General features: G+C 38.0%; 1 protein-coding gene and 1 long non-coding RNA gene across 4 annotated transcripts in view; one reads left to right on the forward strand and one right to left on the reverse strand.

Annotated features, from left to right (window-relative positions):
• The window catches only part of CDH19 (cadherin 19), a 121,813-nt gene that overhangs the window by 34,449 nt on the left and 62,876 nt on the right, over window positions 1–24,488 (forward strand). The window contains exon 1 of one of the 3 annotated variants that reach the window (XM_033052505.2): window positions 16,147–16,296. The exons of the other annotated variants lie outside the window; for them this stretch is intronic. The gene's annotated coding sequence lies outside the window, so the exon portion shown is untranslated. Of the gene's footprint in view, window positions 1–16,146; window positions 16,297–24,488 lie in introns of those variants that run through there. 3 annotated transcript variants of the gene reach the window in all.
• Window positions 6,129–7,483, reverse strand: LOC116992677. The gene is made up of 3 exons (XR_004417091.1): window positions 7,369–7,483; window positions 6,787–6,931; window positions 6,129–6,255 (listed from the first exon to the last, which is right to left on the reverse strand). It is a non-coding gene; the product is annotated as an uncharacterized LOC116992677 (long non-coding RNA).

The raw sequence follows: 24,488 nt of genomic DNA on the forward strand, positions 1-24,488 counted from the left end.
GCAGTGACATCTCCCATTGGGAGTAGCACATTTGCACTGTTCAAATGTGCATGTAACTTAGATGCTGATATGGATGTTCACAGTAATGATGTTTGTCATCTGCTCCATTGCAGATGTGAGAAGCTCTTTTCCATTTATCACTACATGAGGTGTCATTCTTACTGTTCTTTATGCTTCTTTCTTTATTCAGAGAGTTTGGTGAGCTTTTTTTCTACTTTATCTTTTCATAAGCAATATATGATTCTTTCAGATTACTTAAGGCACATACTATATTTTTAGGGTCTCGATTAATACTGGCCAAAGCACTTTTTTGCCCATAAAACTGGATTTTCAACAGAGGTTTTACTTTCCTTCTATGCTATTTTGTGCTAGTAAATTGTGTATTATAAGAGACAATATTGCCAGTGGTTATAATAATGATCTTTAACATCTGTTCTTTGCAAATACCAACTGTTTCTTAATTTGGTGCCATATTTAAAAGTAATTACGAGCTTTCAGCCTTCTAATTTAATGTAAAGTCATATTTCATTTCAATGTATTTTACTACGTAGCTGAATTTGTTTCCTTTGTTACATAGTTGAGTTTTAGATTATAGCAGGTTACTATTTCTCTCACCCTGGATTTATGTTTTCTTGGTTCACTGACTGCTTTCTTTCAATCTTGGCAAAGAAAAAAAAAAAAACAAAAAATGATCACAACCATTTTGTTAAAAATTCTCCATTTTATCCTGAACAAGAATTTAAAGTACTGCAATCTGGAGATATGTCTACAGATATGCAACACCTAGCAGTATTGTTTCTTTCTAGCAACTACTTTTCACATGGATATTTATTTATTTATTTATTCATTCATTTATTTGCTTATTTATTTATTTATTTATTTACGCTACACTTTGGAAGACTTTGTGTTTTTGGCCGAACGCCTTACTGATACTCATAAGGGAAATCACTTCAGCCCCTGGACTGCTAATTTATCTTCTCCGTAAACAAGAACTAGAACAATTCTGCACCCAAATCTTCAATGTTATAGGTGAGATAGTAAATTTTTAGTTATCGGTACTTACACATTAGAACTTTATAAGGGTTATCTGCTCAGATATTTCTTGTTCTCTATTTTTTCAAGGAATGCACCCTAACCAGTCCTTGTGCTTTGTGCAGAGCCCGTTTTCCACCTTCATGGAGGGAATTATGACACATATTTTCAAATTTACTCTCTCTGTGGAAAGGTCGCAGTTATTTGGGCCATTCTGAAGTATTATCACCATAAAAATAACCTGTTCTCTCTTCTAGATCTTCACTGATCTGTTGGAAATGTTTTTTACTTTTTTTGTCTTCAAGATAATGTTGAAGAAACCTGAAACTGTCTAAGGATTTGATCAGGTTATTGATAAGAATAGTTCAGAAAAATAAGAGAGATCCATGTTACTCCATAACACCTTGCTACCTCATTTTAACAACTTTCTGGATCGGTTAGTATTAGAAGCTGTTGAAAACTGACTCCTGTACTAGCTAGATCTCATACTCACCCAATGTGGCCATTCCAATGTTCCTGCAATTGTTTCTGTCCTGGTACTGCATCTATTCCAACTTTCTGCTAAACATATTTTAGGTACCCTTGAAATTCATGGTCATAAATATTCTCAGAAGAATACATGGTCTGCAAAAATATTTTTAATGATTGTTGTAAGCAGTTATCCCTGTAAAGTTTATTATAGTATAGATAAAGAAGGATGGATATTGCATTAAGTGAACATGTACCTTGTAAATATTGATGCAATGGGCTGGGGAAAAATTCTGGTACAAAATTGGTTTAGGTGACCAGTATAGTTAAGCACAGACGAAATGCACTTTATGTGTACAAAACACCAGGAATACTTTTTATTTTCCCCTTTCGGACAACAAAGTAAATTGAATTAATCAAGAACTGAGTAAAAAGCTAGTAAAGATACACAAATTTTTACTTTAAAAAATATCTGCAAATACATACTGTTCATTTGTGCTTGTAGCTATGCTTCCTGAATGGCAATACAGAAGCTGAGGGCTCAGAACCCTTTCCACCTGTTCCTAATCTGCTAGGGTCACTGAACAGAATATTCAAATTCTTATGCAACCATAAGCTTTTAGAAAATCTTCAGCTTTTCAGACTCACAGACACAGGTAAATTCAAAGATGATAATTTCTCTGTACTGGAAGTGCTGTGATATGAATATATGCATTTTTTCTGAGCTTTTTTTTTTTTGCTGTTGAAGGAAAACTAACATTTTTTGATTATGCTCAAAACAAACAGATCAAATAGAGATGATGAGTTACTGTTTTTAATTTATGAATATCAGACAACCTTTAAAAAGAGCATCAAAACCTCTGATTTTTAATGAAAATATTTAAAGCATATATATCGTTTTGGATGAAGGAACTTTATTCTCTGAAGGTACAGTACCCAACACAATGAAAATACTATTTTTTAGAGTCTCCTTGATACTACTGTTCACAGCATGAAAAATTAATAATATTATTAACCTTCTGGGGTAACACTTCAGAATAAATTTCTTTCTTGAGGAGTGCCCTTTTTTGTCACAGAATTACATTTCCAGTAGTTTGAAGGTTTTATGAAATAAAATCAAATGGTAAGGATGCAACATGAAAGAGTGAATTAGTTTATGACAATGCATTTGCATTTGAAGCAAAAAGGACAGAAAGCCAAATACAACTAAAAATGAAATGTCTTATCATTGACCTCTAGAGAAGGAATATTATTCCTTGTAATATTCCTGTGTTAATTTTATTAGCCACAAATTGCATTTGGAACCTCTTTGCATTTTCTTTCTATATTTCTTTTTTTAAGAATGATTGTAAAAGTTTATGTATAAAAATTACCAAGCTATAATTTGTAAATATTATATTATGTCACATCAAAAAAGGAAGATGAGAAATGCTTATTACTATTTTTGATGAATCTTAGGGTATTATTTTGTATATTTTGTTTCTACTTTTGTTGAAGATGATCTTTTGGAAGAATCCTAATGACATATAATACTTTATAAAGTCATTCTATCTAGTTAGTCAGATAAATTTATTGAGGAAAAATAATCTCTGATGTGTGATCAACTAACTTCCTCTGGAAATTTTATGACTAGACTAAAAAGAGAATTTATTTATTGTGTTGAAGTCGAAACATTTGAATGTTCATGTTCCCAGAAATGCAGATTCCACAAAGTTTTATGATCAGCCAATTGATGTGATATGTTGCTTTCATACAATTTTTTTGAGAATTTAGCTTATTGCTTATAATAATAAAATTGAAGTTATTAAATTAATGAGAATTCATTTCTTCATACCAATAACTAAAAATAAGGAATACATGATTTGATCTGGGAAGTGATTGCAAAACTAAAGTTATAAACATCTTCTTAAATCTTCCTCTTGAATCTCTTAATTGAAATAAGAAGGTGACTCCCTTTTTCATTTGCTACCTTTGTTGTGGTTTTCTGTGTGTGAATTATTTTGTTTTTACTTTACAAAGACATGGAAATAGCTACTTATAAGAATTTTATAAGCACCTTTCCTTATAAGCACCTTTTTTTTCTTGAATATCCCAAAACTTTTGTGCTATAGGGCAAATATTATCTTGTCTGATGAACAAAGAATCTCAAATTCCAAAAACACTGTGGTAAATGCACATTTGTGCAACCAGTTTTGTGCATCTGATTTATAGAATGGGTTGCTTAAATTCCTTTGGAATTAATTAATCTCAAATCACGTTATAAACAAAGAGCAACAGTCACATTCTTTTCAAAATCAAGAAATTTTTTTTCAAATTATAGTCTCAAGATTCAAATGAAATATTAACTTATTAATAGAAAATTACTATCGCAATTACTATATTAATAAGTTGTGATTCAAAATATGGGCAATTAAAATTACTGTACTCTAATTTCCTGGTATGCTGACTTTATTTTTCCAGTGAAGTGTTCATCTTTTCTAGTGACCCGCTGTGTACTGAGGTTGGTAGCTTCAGTGAGGGTTGAAGGAAATTTTGCATCAAAGCATCAGAATCTGCAGCCCTTCACTGGAAGCAGCTAACTCTTGGTGAGGATAACATCTTCCCTCTCAGTGCCTGAGGCCCTTTTTGTATTTTATTTTTCATTTTTAGCATCTTGGTCTTTCTTCATTGGTCTGCAGGACCATGTCAAATCCAAATGCACTGTAAAAGGCATGTTTTACATGTTTACCCAGGTTACCAGCTTACATTCATCTCATAAACATTGACATGTCATCTCTGGTACCATCCTATGCCCATAATTTTAAGGTCTCTGCTCTTATCCTGCACCTCCCCTCCTCTATGCAGCATTTAATTCCAGGGTCATGGAGAGTTCATTCTGCACCAAACACAGCTGCTGAATACAGATATCAAGCAGCTACCAAAGTATGCATAGCTATACACAAAAATGCATGTTTGTACACATTTACACAGCTTTACAAAGCCAAGGAAAGAAAAACAAAATCAGATAAGCATTAAATTGATCATTGGATAACCTCTTTTATTGTTAAATAAGCTAAAAAATAAAATTATTTTCAGACATGAATACAGGCAAAAGGTTGTAAATCCTAGCACATATGATGTCTCCTCAAAACATGTAGCCCATAACTAGCAATGACCTAATGACCTTTTTCTGTAGAGCTTGAAGGCTGAGCTTGCTTTCATGGAAAAGGTGGTCCTAAGACATAGTCCATTTATGAGACATTTATAACATCACAGACTGAGCATTCTAAAGTCAGGCACTAAGTCATCGGCAATGGAAAGCTTATAAATCTGATAAACTGATTGACTTGTTAGACATAGGCATAGTAGATTTTTTTCTTTTTTTAGTTATTATAGAGTTGTGTGAGACACTATGAAGAAATTATTTTCTGCAGGTCATGCCTGGAGCATATTTTTAACACAGAATTTGCAATGGCACATGCCATTTGATTTTATTTTCTGTAGTATAGTTTAAACAAGCTGTAAATCCTAAAACTGCTACTTTCTTCATAGAGCCCCAACTGATGGTGGCAAAAACCTTAAACACTGTTTGGATTTTAGAGTTACTTTATTGGGAAACTATGATTCTATAGAGATAGCAAAATGGAGATACCAATGGCTGAAGGAAAAAATTGTCAAGTCCATATAATGTAGGGCATACCTAGATAGCTATGGCTACACTCTTTATTAAATTTAGCTCTGATATTCCTTTTCATACCAGTTTCAGTGATCTTCCAGACACTGACCAGTAGCTGCCATCACAAGAGAATGCTCCGCATTACATATGGGCCCTGCATACCAGGACAGGTTTAGCTTTCTGGCACATAGAGCAGTAACCACTGAAATAAAGATGAGAGATAAGAGGAAGAGCTATATTCATTACCACTCCAGTGCATGCTATTTTATTGAAAAGCAGAATAATTTTGTGAGGTTACATACAACCAGATAAACCCTGCTTTCAGGAACCTTTAATGTAATGGTGAAAGAGAATACGCACATATGTATCATCCATGTATCTTAGTTTCTAGATTACTGACACAGGTTTCTCTGTCACATGCATTTTTTCAGAGTTTTATGGTGCACACTTACAGATTTCCAATCTGCATTTGCTTACAGGCATGGAATTCTTTTAAGGAAAAAGGAAGATTTAACCTTTATAACTTATAAAATATTCACATAACAAAACATGATACATTTGCCAAAATGATCAAATTTGAGACTGGACATAAAATGCATGTCACTGCTGATCTTGAAAATACTGGGAATTTTGAATTTCCGCTTTAAGAAGCATGTGAAATGTGAAAAGTACAAAGTTAATCTTAAGTCTTTTGCATCAAACAACAGAATCCAACCACTCCATTTCATTCTTGCTAGATTTAGCTTCCTAATCCTCTAAGGAGCAGAGTCATCCAGTGACAATGATAGTTGTCCATCCTATCCACATCCTTCTCTGTGTGAAGCCTGAAAACCTTGCCATTTACACGGGAGGTGGATTGGCTCCTGGAGGCAGCAGCCTGACTGCTGCACAAGCTGCTCTGCATCCTGCTGGGGGTGAGCTGGCCAGCACCCAAGGCAGGGCTGACCTTGCTCCTGGGCTACTCACATCTTCATCTGTCTGAGGCCTTGCTGTGCTTCTCATAGGTTGCTCTCCCTTTCCTCCTGGCTGCCAGAATAACCGGTCCTCCATCTGGCTAGTGTCCAAACAAATCCAGTCACAGTTTCTCCATCTGGTTTATTCTTCAAAAGATGAACTGGATGTTTTAATTTAGAAGAGTCAATCTCTTCCTACCCTCTCTCCACAGCCTACTTATTTCGTCTACAATTTTGGCTAGATTTCTGCATAACTGAGATGTGACTGCCTCCTCCCTACACCTCCCCCCCATTTTTTTTCCCCTTTGATCCTTTTGTGTCCTCCAACAGAAGAAAGTTTCCTAAAGCCTGTGAAATTGTCCCTCACAATATAGCTTCATCATCATTGCACAACTTTCTTGTCTATTCTTTGCTGTTTTGTGGAAACCAGTCTTTCTTCCAAAAAATAGAACAGCTTAAAATCTCTATTTTTTTATCTGTACTATATTTTAATTTTCCTCTTGATACACCTCTATCAATTACACGCATTCCACCCTCTCCAGTAGATAAAGATATTTACAACACAAATTCATAGAAATAGTTGTGTATTAACAACTTATATCTTTGTTACCACAGAGCAAACACATGAAGAGAGAAAGTTTTTGAAAGGAAGAAGTTGTGTGAATATTTTCAGCTTACCATGAAATATTGCTTTAAACAAGATGATTTTCCCCCTCAGATTTTGTCACATAAGGTCTTGTTTGCTGCTTGACTCTGACTCTTCGAGGTCAATGCAGTTCCATGCTGTTACTCATGTAGGATTCACGTCAGGGCATCAGCTGGTCTAATTGGCAGAATGTACACAGTGGCCAATGAAGCAAGCTACATTTGCATTTTCCTGTTCTGCTCATAGATCAAATAGGAGCATTATGTAAACAGCAGTTACTCAGTACTATCTTTCATGTCTTTGATATTTAAAGATTATAGAATCATAGAAAAGAGTCCCACAATGATTTGAGTTGGAAGGGACCTTTAAGGTCATCCAGTTCTGATTCCTCAGCATGGGCAGGGATGCCTTCCACTAAACCAGGCCCCCATCCAACCTGGTTTTAAACACTTCCAGGGATGGGCATGCACAGCTTCTCCAGGCAACCTGTTCCAGTGTCTCCATATCTTTACAGTAAAGAATTTCTTCGTGATATTTCATCTAAATCTACTCTTTCATTTAAAGCTAGTACTCCTCCTTGAGGCCATTACCCATCCTTGCTGCCCATCACTCACCAAAGAGAAAGATTTTGGGACTTGCTGCAGTCTGAGGTCTGCAGTGGAGACTCTCCCTTCAACAGCTCCATTGGAGTGGAGGCATTGGCCCACCACACAGGGCAGATGGTGCAGACCCAGACACAGGTTCTTTCTTATAGGTAAAAATGAAAGAAAACAAGATAATTGTCATTATAATCACAGTTTAAGTTAAATTGTTGTGCCCAGAACACAACTGTGAACTGCATTAAATTATTTTCTTTTAAGCATCCACCTCTGAATCTCAATGTAAAAATAAAAAAAAAAAAAAATAAAAGAAAACCAACTTTTTCCCCATCTAAATTAGAAAACAGATAAAAAGAGGGGAATTCTTAGGAAAAAAACCAAAACAAAACATAACAAAAATCCCCAAAAAAGACCAACAAACCCAAAACCAAACAAAATGGAAGGTGGTATTATTGTCGAACAAAGCAAGGGTCTTCTTTCAGTTTTGCTGGCTGGAAAACTCTTTCTCAGGGTGTAATACAAAAGCCCAGTTTTTTCATTCTAAGAAATCAGAACTCAAAAAAATTGCTCTATTCCTTTCCTCTATTCCCAAGGAAAAAAAAAAGAGGTAGACGTTTAGAGCGGTATACTGAGCATAAATTGAGGACACCCTGTCCTATGTAATCTTTTTAGCATTCATTAATAAAAATAAAATAATAATTGGCATTCTGGGATATGGGATGAAGTGTTGGCATCATGGAATTCTTCAGATGAGACTCTTTCATTTTATTTTGTTCTATTTGATTTCATTCATTTTTTGGAATTGAAATGTCATGAGGATTAATTAAAACAAAACAAAACAAACCAAACAAACCAAAACACATTGACATTTCTGAAACTGGAATATTTAATTTAGTTTTTCTGAACTAATCCAACATGGTTACTTTTTGGCCACAAACATTTGTGCATAAGTGTCTGTTCCATAAATGTCTTGGCCTTGTAGTCACTACTCAGTTGTTGTACTAATTTCTACACTTATTTTCAAACTGGGACATTTTAAGGCAGTAGGATACTGGGCTGATCAGACACAGTTATATTTTTTCTTCATAAATACACACTTCATATTTATAATATCTATTTCATGCATATTTTTTTCTACATGTAAATGGGTGTGTAAGTGCTATTGCTACTTACACAGAAGTGGAAAAGCTCTAACAGTTGTATGAGACTGATCATGTATGCGAAAAAAAGTGTATGAGGGTTATGTAAACAAATGGAGAAAATATCTGTCTTGTTATTCTTCAACATATTTTGTTATTCACACTGAATTCTGACTTGCATTGCATAAGATCTATATCTCATGACAGGCATTGTCTGTAATGCAGGAGACGGGAGAATACGAACGAGTTACTTACAGATAGCAGCCCAATTCAGGCTCTTAGGAACTGATCATCAGCATGAGACCCGAGGCTAAATAAAGAGATGAGATGACATCCCCTATTTCATTCAATTTATTTCTAAACACTGTTTAATAGTAAGACAATAAGAGAACTCCATTCCTTGAGGGGATCATCTCAAAGATTTACCTGCTCTGAATTTAACATTTGGTTGTATCTTGTGATGGAAATAGAAACAGAGGGAGAAAAGACAATCAGGAGTCTGCATATTATTTACCAAAATCAGTGCATCCTATCATAACAGTAGTCCCTGAGAAAAGAAAAGGAAAGAGTAAAGAAAAGTAAAATGGAAAGGAAAAAATTGGAAAGGTCTGATTACTGTGAAATATTCAGATTTTTTTTAATGAATGGTTATGCACCATTTCCACAGACTTTTCACACAACCCACTAAGTACACACATAAGCAGTTATATTTTGCTGCAATTCATTAAACTTTTTTCCCTCTGGAAAAAAAAAGTCATTAGACAAAAACTGAAAACATGCACAAGATTATCATTAAATAATACTTTAAAAGACACAAAATGATTTTTAAATAGATTCCAGATAATTCAATGAAAAAGACTCTCATTAGTATTGTAGATTAATCCATGTATTTTTGTATTTACAGTGCCTCATATAACTTCAATCTTCTCTTCCAGAAGCTGTGACTCATAAGATATTTTAGCGGGAACGGAATTCTGGTTGTAAAATTATTAAAGATGAAAGGAAGGGGAAAAAAGATGCATTAAAGAAAAATAAATTCTTTCATTCAGCATTGTATATTTATTTTGTATAGTGACAAGAGACTGTTCAGGAATGAAAGAAAATGTTATTGCCTTTCAGCCTATGAAGCACTACAGTCCTCACTTCTCTGTTTTCTCTTGGTACCACTTGGCTCCTCTTGAAGCTATATCTCCTTTAAGTGGTTATAAATAAGACTAGCTTTAAGAAAAACTGCATATCAGAATCCCCATTAAAAAGTCTGTCAAGAGATAGCAAAGATCCCAACAATAACAAAACAAAACAAGACAAAACAAACACCACAAATCCCATAAATTCAGTATTGAATCTCCAGAGATGCAGATATTACGAATGTCTTCACTGGTATTGTGAGCAATAAAACTTCTATCTTCACAGCACTTCAACTTTCCAGAAGTGTTGTGCTGTCTATTTACCCATCCTGGAGTAATTCTGCTTCTGAAAATTCCAGATGTAAATTTCAAACACAAGAGCCAAGATTTGGACAGAGGTAATATGGGAGAATCATCCCCATTGAAATAATGGACTATATCCCTCTCTTCTCCATACTTCCTTTCCTTCACTGAATAAATTGATTTTACTCTGATATCAGATCACTGAGTGAACTGAAGAGAGTGAAATCTTATGAGATCAGTCCAATTAAATAAATGTCATCTCCTTGAATGAAAAATGACCCCTTTAAAAAAATTGTGGTGTTCTTTGTTTTTCTAAAAGCCAAAAAATTCTCTGGCATTTTTCCATTTTTTTTTTTTTTGATGTTGTTCAGTTTCTGGAAATATGAATATATTTTATTTAAAACAAAACAAAACAAACAAAAAAAAAGTGAAGAAAGGTAATTAAATCTTCTGAATTCTTAAGACTTTCCCTTCAATCCATTATAGCATGTACAGATATACAGTAATTTCACGAATACAAGCCGCACCAATTTGACCAAAATTTTGGTGGAAACCCGGAAGTGCGGCTAATATTCCGGGGCGGCTAATACATTAACAAAATTCTAAAAGCTGCCAACACGGAAGTGAGAGCCCGCGGTAGCCCCAAGCCAAGCTGGAGCCCGGCCGGCCCCGGCAGAGGTGGGAAAGCCTGGCAGAGGCGGGGCCAGCAGTGTGGGGGGCGGGCGGCAGAGCCTGAGCCAGCAGGGCGGGGCAGGGGGGCGGCAGAGCCGGGTCAGTAGGGCGGGGGAGCCCGGGAGAACTGGGGCTAGCAGTGCAGGGGAGCATGGCAGAAGCAGGAAGGCCGGCGGGTGGGGCTGCGTGGCAGCGGGGGAAGCCCAGCAGAATCGGGGCCAGCAGCATGGGGGAGCCCGGCGGTGTGGGGGCCTGCAGTGCCGGCCAGGGCGAGGAAACGCGACGGCGGTGCAGACGGGAGGGGGCGGCCAGCGAGCCCGGCGGCGGCAGCCCGCCGGCAGGGCTAAGGAACGCGGCGCGGCGCGGCCGGCGAGCCGGGCGGCGGCGGCGGCAGCCTGCCGGCAGGGCTAGGGAACGCAGCGCGGCCGGCGAGCCGGGCGGCGGCGGGCAGGGCTAGGGAACGTGGCGCGGCCGGCGAGCCGGGCGGCGGCAGCCCGCCGGCAGGGCTAGGGAACGCGGCGCAGCCGGCGAGCCGGGCGGCGGTGGGTAGGTCTAGGGAACGCGACGCGGCGCGGCCGGCGAGCCGGGCGGCGGCAGCCCGCCGGCAGGGCTAGGGAACGCGGCAGCGGGGCGGTGCTGACGGGAGAGGGGGGCCAGCGAGCCCGGCGGCGGCGGCAGTGGCTGGCCCACCGGCAGGGCGAGTACGTAAACAACGCAGCGGCGAGGCGGCCGGCATGCCTGCCAGCGGCGGCAGTGGCTGGCCCGCCGGCAGGGCGAGTACGTAAACAACGCAGCGGCGAGGCGGCCGGCATGCCTGCCAGCGGCGGCAGTGCCTGGCCCGCCGGCAGGGCGAGTACGTAAACAACGCAGCGGCGAGGCGGCCGGCATGCCTGCCAGCGGCAGCAGTGGCTGGCCCGCCGGCAGCGCGAGTACGTAAACAACGCAGCGGCGAGGCGGCCGGCATGCCTGCCTGTGGCGGCAGTGCCTGGCCCGCCGGCAGGGCGAGTACGTAAACAACGCAGCGGCGAGGCGGCCGGCATGCCTGCCTGCGGCGGCAGTGCCTGGCCCGCCGGCAGGGCGAGTACGGAAACAACGCAGCGGCGAGGCGGCCGGCATGCCTGCCAGCGGCGGCAGTGGCTGGCCCGCCGGCAGGGCGAGTACGTAAACAACGCAGCGGCGAGGCGGCCGGCATGCCTGCCAGCGGCGGCAGTGGCTGGCCCGCCGGCAGGGTGAGTACGGAAACAACGCAGCGGCGAGGCGGCCGGCATGCCTGCCAGCGGCGGCAGTGGCTGGTCTGCCGGCAGGGCGAGTACGTAAACAACGCAGCGGCGAGGCGGCCGGCATGCCTGCCAGCGGCAGCAGTGGCTGGCCCGCCGGCAGCGCGAGTACGTAAACAACGCAGCGGCGAGGCGGCCGGCATGCCTGCCTGTGGCGGCAGTGCCTGGCCCGCCGGCAGGGCGAGTACGTAAACAACGCAGCGGCGAGGCGGCCGGCATGCCTGCCTGTGGCGGCAGTGCCTGGCCCGCCGGCAGGGCGAGTACGTAAACAACGCAGCGGCGAGGCGGCCGGCATGCCTGCCTGCGGCGGCAGTGCCTGGCCCGCCGGCAGGGCGAGTACGGAAACAACGCAGCGGCGAGGCGGCCGGCATGCCTACCAGCGGCGGCAGTGGCTGGCCCGCCGGCAGGGCGAGTACGTAAACAACGCAGCGGCGAGGCGGCCGGCATGCCTGCCAGCGGCGGCAGTGGCTGGCCCGCCGGCAGGGTGAGTACGGAAACAACGCAGCGGCGAGGCGGCCGGCATGCCTGCCAGCGGCGGCAGTGGCTGGTCTGCCGGCAGGGCGAGTACGTAAACAACGCAGCGGCGAGGCGGCCGGCATGCCTGCCAGCGGCGGCAGTGCCTGGCCCGCCGGCAGAGCGAGTACGTAAACGCAGCGGCGAGGCGGTGCTGACGGGAGAGGGGGGCCAGTGAGCCCGGCGGCGGCTGCAGCACCACCTGGCCGGCCCCTTCAGCAACCATGAGCGGGCCGAGCCTTCCTGGCCCCGCCCCGAACCAGTAAAGCCCTCTATGCCGCGATCCTGTTACTAATTGGCCAATTTGTGAAAGCTGCGCACGGATTCTCGCGACGAACGAAATTGCGGCTAATATTCGGGGTGCGGCTTATCTATTGACAAAGATAGCAACATTGTTGAGGCACCGGAAGTGCGGCTTATAATCCGTGTGGCTTGTATTCGTGAAACTACTGTACATATAAAATATGGTTGATTATTATATTTCAGGTTTACATTTAAAATAAATTAATAAATATCATGTTATAATTGACAGATCCGTAACCAAGTTTAAAAATATATATATTTTTTAATTCCAAATTTATTATGCTCTTACCTTTAAGAAAACACCTAATTTTAGTTCTAGGTTTTGGATGGATAAAATTCCTATTTTTAATTACAATAAAGATAGTGAAAGAAAATACTCCAAACAGGTTAACTTTATTTTTTACTTCACATACTCTATACAACAACTCTCTTTATTTATTTATTTAGGTAATAAAAATCCACTCAACTCCTCCAAACCTCCTGAAAGGTTTTGCTAAGGTGATGAGTAAAGTTATTCTACTGAACTCTCCCATTTAGCTGAGATCCTTCTCTGCAGGAAATGTCATGCTCTATAAGATCATGGGTAAAGGTAAAAGGGTAAAAGTTTTCCTTCAGAGGTGGCAGTCCAAATTATTTCATCTCTATGTTAATATTGAAAAGCCTGCTGATCATTAATAGATGCCTACACAAAGAGAAGCAGAGACTGCTTATCACACGAGAACACTGTACTGTAATGTGTTTTCTTCTGATTTGAGAAAATTTTTCTCAGAATTGCATTAATTAGCCTTCATGTGACTTCTTTTTTAAGGTGCAGCCTGTACAACTACCTTTAGTTTTTCCCTTACAGTTACATGCTATCTTCATCTTGTCAAAAACCCAGCCATTGCTCTAGTCAGTCCCCTTCATGAGTTCTTCAACATTTCTAAGAAATCCTATTTTTGTTTGCTTCCTTGCGTTCATTTGTGTTTGCTTCACATGGCAAATCTTAGTTAGATTCTATCCTGTGACAAGATCCAGTATTGTCAGTAAATGAGAATATCTTGTTTACCAACTGTCAACAACAGGTTTGCCCCATTCTTACATCCATGTCTAGTTAATTCTGCCTTAGTGAATGAAATGTCACCTCTTCTTTATTAGAAGAAAGTCAGTGAGAAGTATAGTTCCTAAAAGAACTGTTTTTTTCCAGGTGGTGAGTGGTAACATATCTCTGAATTCCAATTACACTTCTTCAGTTTCCACAGAGCTTAGGAGAATGTCTGTCTCCTCTTCACGTTTTTCTGGTTTGCTCTACCTCAATCTGTACAGAGCTGGTGTCAGACCATGAATAAACAGTAAGAAGTAACCATTCTCACTAAATAGCAGCTCTCACCAAACATTCCTGTTTCTTATAACAAGCAAACAAAAAAGCAAACAAAAGATGAAGCATGATAAAATGTGTAGACTATGAAAATGTGATCATAGTTAATTTTAATTCCCTCACTCAAGTCTAATGTCAAGATTTACACAATTCAGATTTTGTCTAGCACAGGCAAAAATTTTTTTGAGGTAAGGGCGGACAAAGAAATTTCTGACAGCTTGTTTTTTATATATAATTTCATAAATAGTCAAATAATGTGTACTAGGAAGACTATATTGTCAAAGACCCTTAAACTGTATAACATTATGATGTTTGCTTTGATTTGTGGAAAAAAAAATAAATTACTGATCTATACTTCTCAAAGGTAAAACTGTATATAAGTTGATAAACTGTATTCATTTCCAGCCTGATACAGAAATTATATTACTTGTGCTAAAATCATTAGGATGAGATAATCCTCAAGAAGTTTTCAGGAGATCATCCTTAAAAGACTCATAAGTGATTCTGAATAATCTTTAAAAAATCCAACTGCTCAGATAATTGACACCATACTTTCCTATAGAGAGCAAATCTTTCTGTCTCATTCAGGATGGACATGATGGGTGGATAGTTTTCCTGCGTTACTTCAAGCTCATTCAATACAAGTTTTAAAGTCTGTGATATTGGGGAGGGGTGGGGGGTGTGTGTGTTTATTTGGTAGAAGTTAATTTGACCTTGACATCTAGTAAATGCAGTGAACAGGGATTCAGCGTTTGCCAAGGCACCAGGTTTCATATCTGCATTAATTAGGACTGTTCCCTTGGCAGACCATGGTCTCATCACGTTGTTTTATAGCATTACCCATGCTAAAGAGTCACATTTCCTCATTTACCATCTCTTTTGTTCTTCTCATGAAATTCCTGAACATCTGACTAAGATCTGCATAGCTGGCCATAATTTAATAAGAAAAAAAAACTAAAAACAAACGATAAAGGTACAATGTATGTGACAGAAATATAGACAAGAAATTTTCCATTTCCACAGAGAAACAGTTGTTAAATTTTCTGAGACTATTTGAGGAAGAAGAAAAAGGGAGAGAGAATTTTGTTGAGATGGGTGGCTTGGAACTTTCTAAAGTTTTAGTTTTATCATTAACAGGACACATTTTTTCTGAGAAAATGTCATCTTTGGTTTTTTCCATTTAGTACTTCTCAGAAATCTTCTTGACCTGGAGCTATAACTGATGTAGCACTACATTCTAAATTATTCCACCATAAACATGTTTTCTATAATAATTACTGAAGTGCTATTGCAATGCACAGTTCCTCTTTTTTCACCAAATATCCTCATTACTTTTTAAAGGCACAATGAATATTTGAATTAATGCTCAAAATTTCCTAAGTTTACTTAAGATAAAACTTATTGTCTATGAAAAATTATCACCAGTTGCATAATTATTCCACAATATTTTTAAGTGTTTTTTTGTATTTTTTTAATATTATATTTTTTAATATTATATTATTTTTATTATCTTTTAAATTTGATTATAAGACCCTAACACCAGCTAGTAGATAAAATTTAATTTTCACAGAGATATATAACAGAATAAAAGATATTCATTTAATGTCTCTAAAACCAGGTTAGGAGATAAAACAATATCTTGACCATGAATATTTTCTCAGCGTGAAGATCGTATGATTCTTGAAACTAAACTATTTGGTGAGAAAAAAAATGGCCAGAGGGCAAAACCCAGACTATAAAAACTCTCTTCTTTAACTAACTTTTGTGACTGCTCTAAATTGACCACTTTTTTCCTTGACTAATCTCTAAACAGAGAGCATATCCTTTCACTTGCAAAATGCTCTCACACAAAATAAATTACCTTCCCACCACCCTGGTTACTTGCCAGGGAGTACTTTATTTTTCCACTGAGAAGAAGAAAATCAGCTTGTATTTTGCTTGCTAGAGCCTTCTGCATTTTAATTCTGGACTCTGAATGAACATCAGAGAGGCTTTATGATGTTTTGCACAAAAGTGCCTGTGTTCATAGTTTTACTCAGGGCACCCAAAATAGCATGCAGTAAGCAGTGTCATACTGTGAGTTTTCAAAAGTAAAAGCAGAACTGACTTATACTGTCAGGAAGCTGTAACTCCTAGAGCTTTCTGAGGATTTGTGAAGTAAAACAGAACTTCTTACTTCTCTGCATCCCATGTTTCATGCAACTTTTGCAATATCCATTCATTTATGCCTAGAAGGCCCTGAAGTTACACAGGTAAGAGATTTTTTTTTTATTATATTCTAAAATCAAAATTAAAACATTTGTCAGGATGCATCCAGTACAAAAACCACAAAAGGCAGAGACAAACCCAGAAGTCCCTCAAAACATCTAGAAAGAGAATCTGCTTTGTCAGAGTCCACCATCTATCGTCTATATATGAGAAATTCCAAATTTCTAAATTGGATTTACTAGAGGAAATACTCACTATGCTTGTTAAACTTGCACATTAAAATTTTTTCTGCTATCAATCAATTTTTTGCAAGGCGCCCTAGCTCTGACAGAATGCTTGTGATTGCTTCAGGTGCACTTATGCAAGTGGTTGTTTCTGAGGGTGACATCAAGAGTGAAAATTGTCTGGTTTAAAGGAACACTAGGAAATACTCCCTGTCTTGTTACTCTTCACTGTACTGTAACAGAAATAATATCTTTTTTTAAATTTTATTCACATTTCTGTTCCCATTCCTCTTTATAATCCCCCAGCTAGCAACTGCAAAGTCTTTCAGACCACAGAAAATGTGTGCCTCTACTTTTGTCAGATCTCAAGTGTGATACAGAAATTTCTTAATAAATGAGCTTTTCAAAGAACAGTGCATTTCAGACAATAGCAAAGTATTTGCATTACATGTTTCTTTTGTAACACTTCTAATAGGAGGTATAGCTACAATTTATTTTTTAAAGCTCGGACTCTTCAAATAGACTGTAGCCAAAAAACATTAAGTAGGATACAGCCCAGAGATATTCAATAGTTGTTGATTTGTTTTTAAAATACGAAGTGACTGTCAGCTTGTTCATTTCTGCAAATTACTTTGCTATGAAACTCTTGGGAATTGCACAACTTTTGGATTATAACATTATTTTTATTAGACTGTTACTTAGAATCAGTTGTGGTTGCAAAAGCACACCAGATAAACTTCTTTTATTTTCTACCTGGATTAATTTGCATTAAGGTTCAAAACTCGATCCGTGGAGTCGGTTTTAGGAGTCATAAAGATGCATTTCAGTATTCAGCATTTTTCTATTGGAAGTGTTGAACCAAGAAGTTACATAAAATGAATATAGGGCTGAATTTCTGCATTTTAACAGAATAAAAAATGTGTTAGTGAAAGACCTAGAAAACGAAAATCTATTCTTAGATATATATTTTATGTAGTGGAGAGAGGATGAAAGAGGGCCTTGTTCACAAAATACTCTAAGAAAAGTAGTTTAAAATAAAAGGACAAAGTCACAAATCTACTATAGAAAGCCATGCTTATTTAGAAGCAAAATGCAACTAACTACTGTAACCTAGTGCAAGGTAATTTATGAAATTATAATTTACATTCAAAACTGAAAATTGTATAGTATATTAAAAATGAAGTCTGTATACTTTTTTCATGGGTCAGAATGTTTTACAATTACTGATATGAAGTAATTTTTGGACAATATAAAAAAAAATTGATATTTAAATAAGAATATAATATACTCTATGCAGGCATATTTTAATGATGTCTGTGGTTTAAGCTACTTGTTGGTTTTCATGATTACTTTACTTCATTTGCTTTGATACTTTTTAAGTCTTCTGGGTGAAATTTCCATTGTGTAGAATTTGTGTCATGTTTTCTAAAAATATACTTGGAATATTCTGGTTTAGTTTGTTCAGAAAGATTTGAATATTTCTTAAATGAGTTAAATTTAAAAGGTAATTGTGCCAACAGATCTAACAATACAATAGATAATAAGGAATTAAAATATTAGACCCTTTATAAGTGAAAACCATTATTTTCCTTTTACTTTGTGAGTCACGGAGAGTTTTGATTTCTATCACAGGCAGTAGAGATAGGTTCCCCCACAGTCCCTTAACTTTTTACTGTTTCAGCTATGTTCAGACCCTTTTGATGCTAAAGGGAGTGATATGTAACACAATGTTTTTCTTATCTATCCTTCCAATTTTTCTTTATCTAACAACGTATTTGTTATGTACACATCCATTACAGAGGAAGTTAGTGTGGATCAAGACCCCATGGGACAAAGCAGGGGACATAATTCTGCTTTGGATACACATGTCAAGGTCTCTTCTCCGCATGTGCATTGCCTGTAGCACAAAAGAAATTGCAGTTGCTGCTGCTAACAAGATGTAATTGTTAACAATATTTGCAAAAGAACATTTCTCCCAGGCTTTCTGTTAGGGATACAAACATAGTAAAGACCTTGCCAATAGAAGGTGATATTAAATTAGAATCATTCCATCTCAGGCCACTGACTTAACTATTAAAGCAAACTCCTTTTGAGACAACATAATTAAGGAAAATGGATATTTAATTACCATAAAAGTAAGGAAAAAAAAAAAAAGAAAGTAAAACCTCGGTACTGCAAATACACTACTGGAATTAAAAATGCAATATCTGAAGATTGCTAAAACAATCTTGAGGGAGAGCTCTAGCACGTGTATTTTGATATAATGTTAAATTTGTGGAGGGAATACTCTCTTTTGCATTGGTATTGTGTGTATATATATACACATATATATTTTTTGTAACTAGTGAAGGACAATTGTTGCAACCTTAAAATTGTTAACATTAGAGGAAACGTAAGATGTCATCTAGCATTTTACTTTTTACACATAATTTGGACACTTTGGAAGCTGGAAGATATCCTAGTAGAGTAAATTATAAAATATAAGTTACAAAAGAATAATTGAATCCTGCGACTGAATACTATCTTTAAGTATTTAATGGGATTGAAATCTAATCAGGTCTGCAAAATATGTCTGCAAAATTTCTCAGTATTTCACAGATCTTTTAGACAATGTTAAATAAAACAGAAAATTAAAGTTCTTGAAGTTTTATTTTGCTTAAACATTTTCTGCTTAAGACTGAGTTTACAAGCATATTAAGCAATAATAGACATTGCTATTATATTAACAAATATTTTAAATGCTCTGTGGTCATTGTCATGCAGCATAAAGAAGGTTTGAGGCTTTCCATTGTTAGCATTTAGACGATGTAGTCGGAATGATGTGTTTTGTTTAACTATCAAAATTACAAAAAATTAAAAGTGATTTAAAGAGACTATGCCTGTCAAATGGTAAAGACATTGTGGTTACACACTCCTTTCCCTGTAGACAACCTTTTCAGAATGGTGAATAGGATATCTAGGGTATACAGGGAATATCAACGTCCTGTGATTCATAAATTTAGGTGGGATAATGCAATCTGTCAAAAATGCTTAGAAAAAACCAGGGAGGATCAAAAAGTTTTGTAAAGAAAGCTACAGATATTTAACAATTCATCCCAAGCAGAATTTATCAGGAGATGGAAAAAAGATCTATATTTGATCTTGCTTTGAGAAGAGATTGTGGGTCACTGGATGAGGTCACAAGTGCACAGAGCTCACTCCCTAGGAGTTGTACCCACTCCATGGTAAGATGAAACATAGGATCTAAATCAAAACAGATATGACTCCTTGCCAAATCATTATTCTGTGATTTCTTGAGGATTTGAAGTACTCTGAAAATGTTGAGAAATCTGCCAATAAACTTAATAAACAAAATCATAACGCAGCAGTTTTTAAGAATTTATATAATCCAAAATAATCCAAAATACTCTAAATATTTTCTGCATCTTTTTTTGAAATTGCCTGAAAATAGCCATACAGCACATATGTTGTTACACAAACCCATGCTCTGAGTTATATGTTGACATCAGCTCATGTATGCAAACTGATCAAGAATCTCCCTAGTACCTTAATGTATTGTCATGTATTTTTGAGGAGATGGAAACAAAAAAAATTTGGAGCAGTGTTTTTGACTCATCCATGACATTTAAGCAATTTATGAAAAAGATTATTTTTCCTAAATGGAGTGAATTCCTTCTCTCTTTCATACTTTGCATGTAATACACAAAAAGAGGTCATTGTCTATGGGTCCATGAGCCATAACAATTTGTCACACTGAAGACATATTTCCCAGGCACTTCAGAATCCCATGGACCCTGCAGAAAAATTCAGAAATAGGAAAGAGAGAAGGGTATGTGCCAACATAATGTAAACTGTGCTTCTTTCAGTTACTGCCCAGTTCAGCTTCAAACACCTGATTTCTCACTCTCTTCATGAGATGCAGATCGCTGTTGGAGAACATTAAGGGCACTGCTGGTGTTGTTTTTATGTATCACTGTGATGTATATTGACTAGGCCAAAATCTACCCTTAAGAGTAATTCCCAGTAGTGGAAGAGCTAGAATGATTTATGCTCCTTTATATCTCATGAGATACTCCTGGAAAATAAAAAGATGTTTCCAAACAAATTAAGACAACAACTAGTCATACAGAACGAACGAAAATGTGGTAAGTGTATTGCTTTTCCCCTAACATCAAATTTAACATATAAATTGAATTGGTTTCAAATGCCAGGTCATTAGATAGCTGGCATACATGGCTATTTTCATAAAAGACTGACCCAGAAAATATATAAATAGCATTTGGAAATGTCACATAGAGATAAACTGTGATGATTGCCTGGCTTTTCTTATGCACTCTTTCAGGGGTGTGCAAATGTTACAAAATTAGACCCATTTTCTGGTGCCTCACGTGTAATTTTCCTCTACTCATTTCTTTATCTCAGCTATTTTGTTAAGTGATCATATTACGGAAAAAAAAATTCCACTTAAAGATTATAGCAAAACAGAGTGTAGACTCAAAGACAGTCACAGCAAAAGTCTAATTTGACAGTGTGCAGAATAAATGGGCTCAGTTATCTGAACATTTTAATCAGAGCTATATGAAATTCTATGAGTGACACTACCCCTCTGGCCTGCAACCTGTGGCAGAAGCAGTAACGCTGTCCTCCAAGAAGAAGTTCAGGCAGGTCAACAGAACTGTGTCCACCACATGGTGCACAGAATTGGATAGGTCTCTGATTCCCTCCTTGTGTCCTTCCACATGTACAAAAGGAGTTTCTTTCCTCTCATACTGAGGAGCCCCTTCCGCATGTAACTCTCTTGAGCAAACCCAGCCCCACCAACTATGGGTCTCATGGGTGGATATCTGACAGGGATTACCCATTCACACACTCTGCACCAGCCCATGGCTGTGGTTGAGACTGGGTTTTTCAGAACTTTTCTCCTCTGAAGAGCAGCACCACAAGCTGCTTACAATGGGAACCCAAGCCACCCTCAGGTCACAGTCCAAGACTGGATCATGAAGCATCCTCATTTGATGGGCAGAGGTAGTTCCACCATCTGAAGTACCCAGACATGCAATTGAGTGCTCTTAGCAACCTAGCACTAAACCACGCCCCCCAAGTTTCTATTACAACAATTCCTTAAAGACCAAACCTAAGAATTAATTACCCTAATCCTCCCAAAAAAAGAATCAAATATTTAAAAAGCTATTTTCAGTAGATAATGTTGCTTATTTCTCACAAAATTAAATTCTCTCAGAAGATAAGAGAATTTAAAGAAAGGACTTACTCCCAAATGTAGTGTCTACAAGCACAGTATTGTTGTATGCATGAAACATTCAAAGAAATTCTGAAATATAAATTTATATTCACATTTGCCATTTATATTGCAAAAGTAAATAATTCAGAGATGTGAATAAGTATTAAGTTGTCCTAAAACATGGATTTTTGTTTTTTTCCTCCATTGGGTTTTTGTAGTGTAGTTTACCTGTTTATTCCATTTTTTTTTCTTTTTTTTCTTTTTTTCACCTGATAGATAACCTCTTCAGAATAATAGCTGATTTCCAACTGGAGAAATACTGCTTAAGTCTGAGCTGCTACAATCTGATTCAGCCCATTTTGTTTCATATGAAAACTAGACAACACAGCAAAAAGTGTTGCATCATAAAAATGATAGACCATATTCCTGAGTATTACTAATCATAAATGTCAAAGGGAGTAAAATGCACACTATTTCAGTAGGATATCTGAAGATAAACTCTCTTGGAACAATTTCAGTGGCCTTCCAGTGGCAGCAACTTTAGATTTCTAGGAATTTATAATTGTTGCCTGTAGGCTTTCATTTTTTATGTCTGGCTATGTTGGAGCAATGTTCAGTATACCCAAAACTGGGAAATGGGGTGATCCTATGGGCTGGTATAGCAGAACCAATTGGAGAATGAATTCATGTCAGTGAAGGACTGAGCTCATATTTGCCTCTAATACATGAAAAATATGATCATTTTAATGTATGCCTGACAATTTCACTATAAAGTGAGGTAATAAGACTGTTTTGTTTTGGTGTTTTCTCATATCCCAAAGAGATATGGTTTTTGTTTTTTTTCTTTCTACAACACATAGTGATTAGGATGTATATGTTAGTATGATACCATGACATTATGATCATATTGATCATAAATCTCAGTAATTATATTGACAGAAAGCATTATGGCAATCAGCTGCATTAAGCAGGGATTAAAATATGTGAGAAAAAGTTTGCTGAAGTATTTTGTTTATCTTTTTTTTTAAACATACTGGAAAAAAAGAAGAAATGTCAACTCCTTTGGATAGTATTATTCCTTTTGCTCAATCTAGAAAAAGATGGCTTTAAAAGGGGGGCTTATAATTCAAAGTGGTTTGTATCAAGAAAATAAATATGATATTTGTTAAGAATTTTAAACATAATTTTAAACTAGTCAATCTGTGAAACATCTTTGTTCTGGTCTAATTTCCTTTACTTGAATCATCTTTCGGTAGCTAAAATGAAAACATTCCTAATAGAGGAACATGTGACCTGCCTGTATGTGCTTTTAAGCAACTTATTACCTTAGGTTAATTGCCAAGATTCTCTCTGGACAGAAATATAGTGTTTTAGACTCCATGCACTGCTTACCTTTCCTACAATGCTGTAAAGCATAGATACTTTTCTCCATAGGACATTATGCTAAGTCTTTAACCTTCAGGTGTTTAAATTATTAAATACCATCTCAAGAAAACATGGGAGCCTCAGGGTCTGTATTATTAAAAGTAAAACTGTTATCTATGCCATAAAGAGCAAACATTTGCATGAAAAACATTAGATAAAATCTTTCGGTTATTACCAGGCCTATAATATCTATAGGTTCCCGATAAACGCTGTAATATTTCATCTTGTAGTCACCATTTTTCAGTAAAAGAAATTTATTCCGTATTATGTTCCGTTCTTCTGGTGATAAAATTAATTTTCTACCTCATTTAGTGGTTGTATTTAGCAGACAATTCTAGGAGAATAAATAATTTACACAAATAATGCTAATAAAAGTTAAGTAATGAAATAATAAAAAAGGTAACAAGGAAAGCTAAAATGAGGGCAAAAAACCCAAAATTGGGTTTTGGCTAGTGTAGCTTTGGTCAAGGCTCTGCTAGATCTTGTTAAAATGACAGTGGGTTCTGAGAAGAAGCATAGGATGTTTTTTACTCAGCAGAAATTGTGAATAAGTTTCATTTAACTGAGGCTGAGAGGCTGCAAATTGATTTCTTGATTCATTTAGGACACAGTCAGGGGCAGCACATAGAAAACCCTGGAGAGAAGGGGACAGCATTATTGTTTCCTTCCTTAATAGGTGTAAAAGGTTGGAACTCTGTCAAGCGGCAGCAAGTTCATCTGTGTAAAAGACACTGCTAGGTATTTGCCCATCAGACACATCGATTGCTTGGAGTGAGGCTGAACCGTGGGTGACAGCCTCAGCAGCCACCGGTGGCTTGCTGCCTCCCAGAGCCGGGGGATGGAGATAATGGGGGATAACCGGGATGTTGAACCAGCCCCGCCCTGCCGCCAGCCGCGCCCTCTACCGAGCCACAGCAACTCGCTGCTGACAAGCCACGGGAGACAGGTGGGGTTATCAATCACAGCCTGCTCTGTCTGCAGTGCCCAGCACTGCTTCTTGAGCTTGAGAGTTGGCTGAAGACTACCTCGAAAATACTCTGCAATTAGTGAAAACACTTAAAAAAAAAAATCAAACTTAAATTCCTATGGTCTCACATCTCTCTCAAGAGAGGACATGAATTTGAAGGAAACAAGTTTTGCTAAACTGCATAATTTTCACATAGAAACCCACTATTTTAAATTTTAAATACCAAGGTATTTATTTTTAAAAAGTCCATAAAATACTGTTGGGACAATTGTCTGTGTTAAAAAAAAATAATTCAAGTGTCTGGCACCGAAGACACAAAACCTCAAAGACTTTAAGAGGGCATATCTCAGCATGTAATTTTTTTAGGCATTTAGGTCTAAC

This window comes from Catharus ustulatus, chromosome 1, assembly GCF_009819885.2.
Source record: "Catharus ustulatus isolate bCatUst1 chromosome 1, bCatUst1.pri.v2, whole genome shotgun sequence".
Taxonomy (NCBI): domain Eukaryota; kingdom Metazoa; phylum Chordata; class Aves; order Passeriformes; family Turdidae; genus Catharus; species Catharus ustulatus.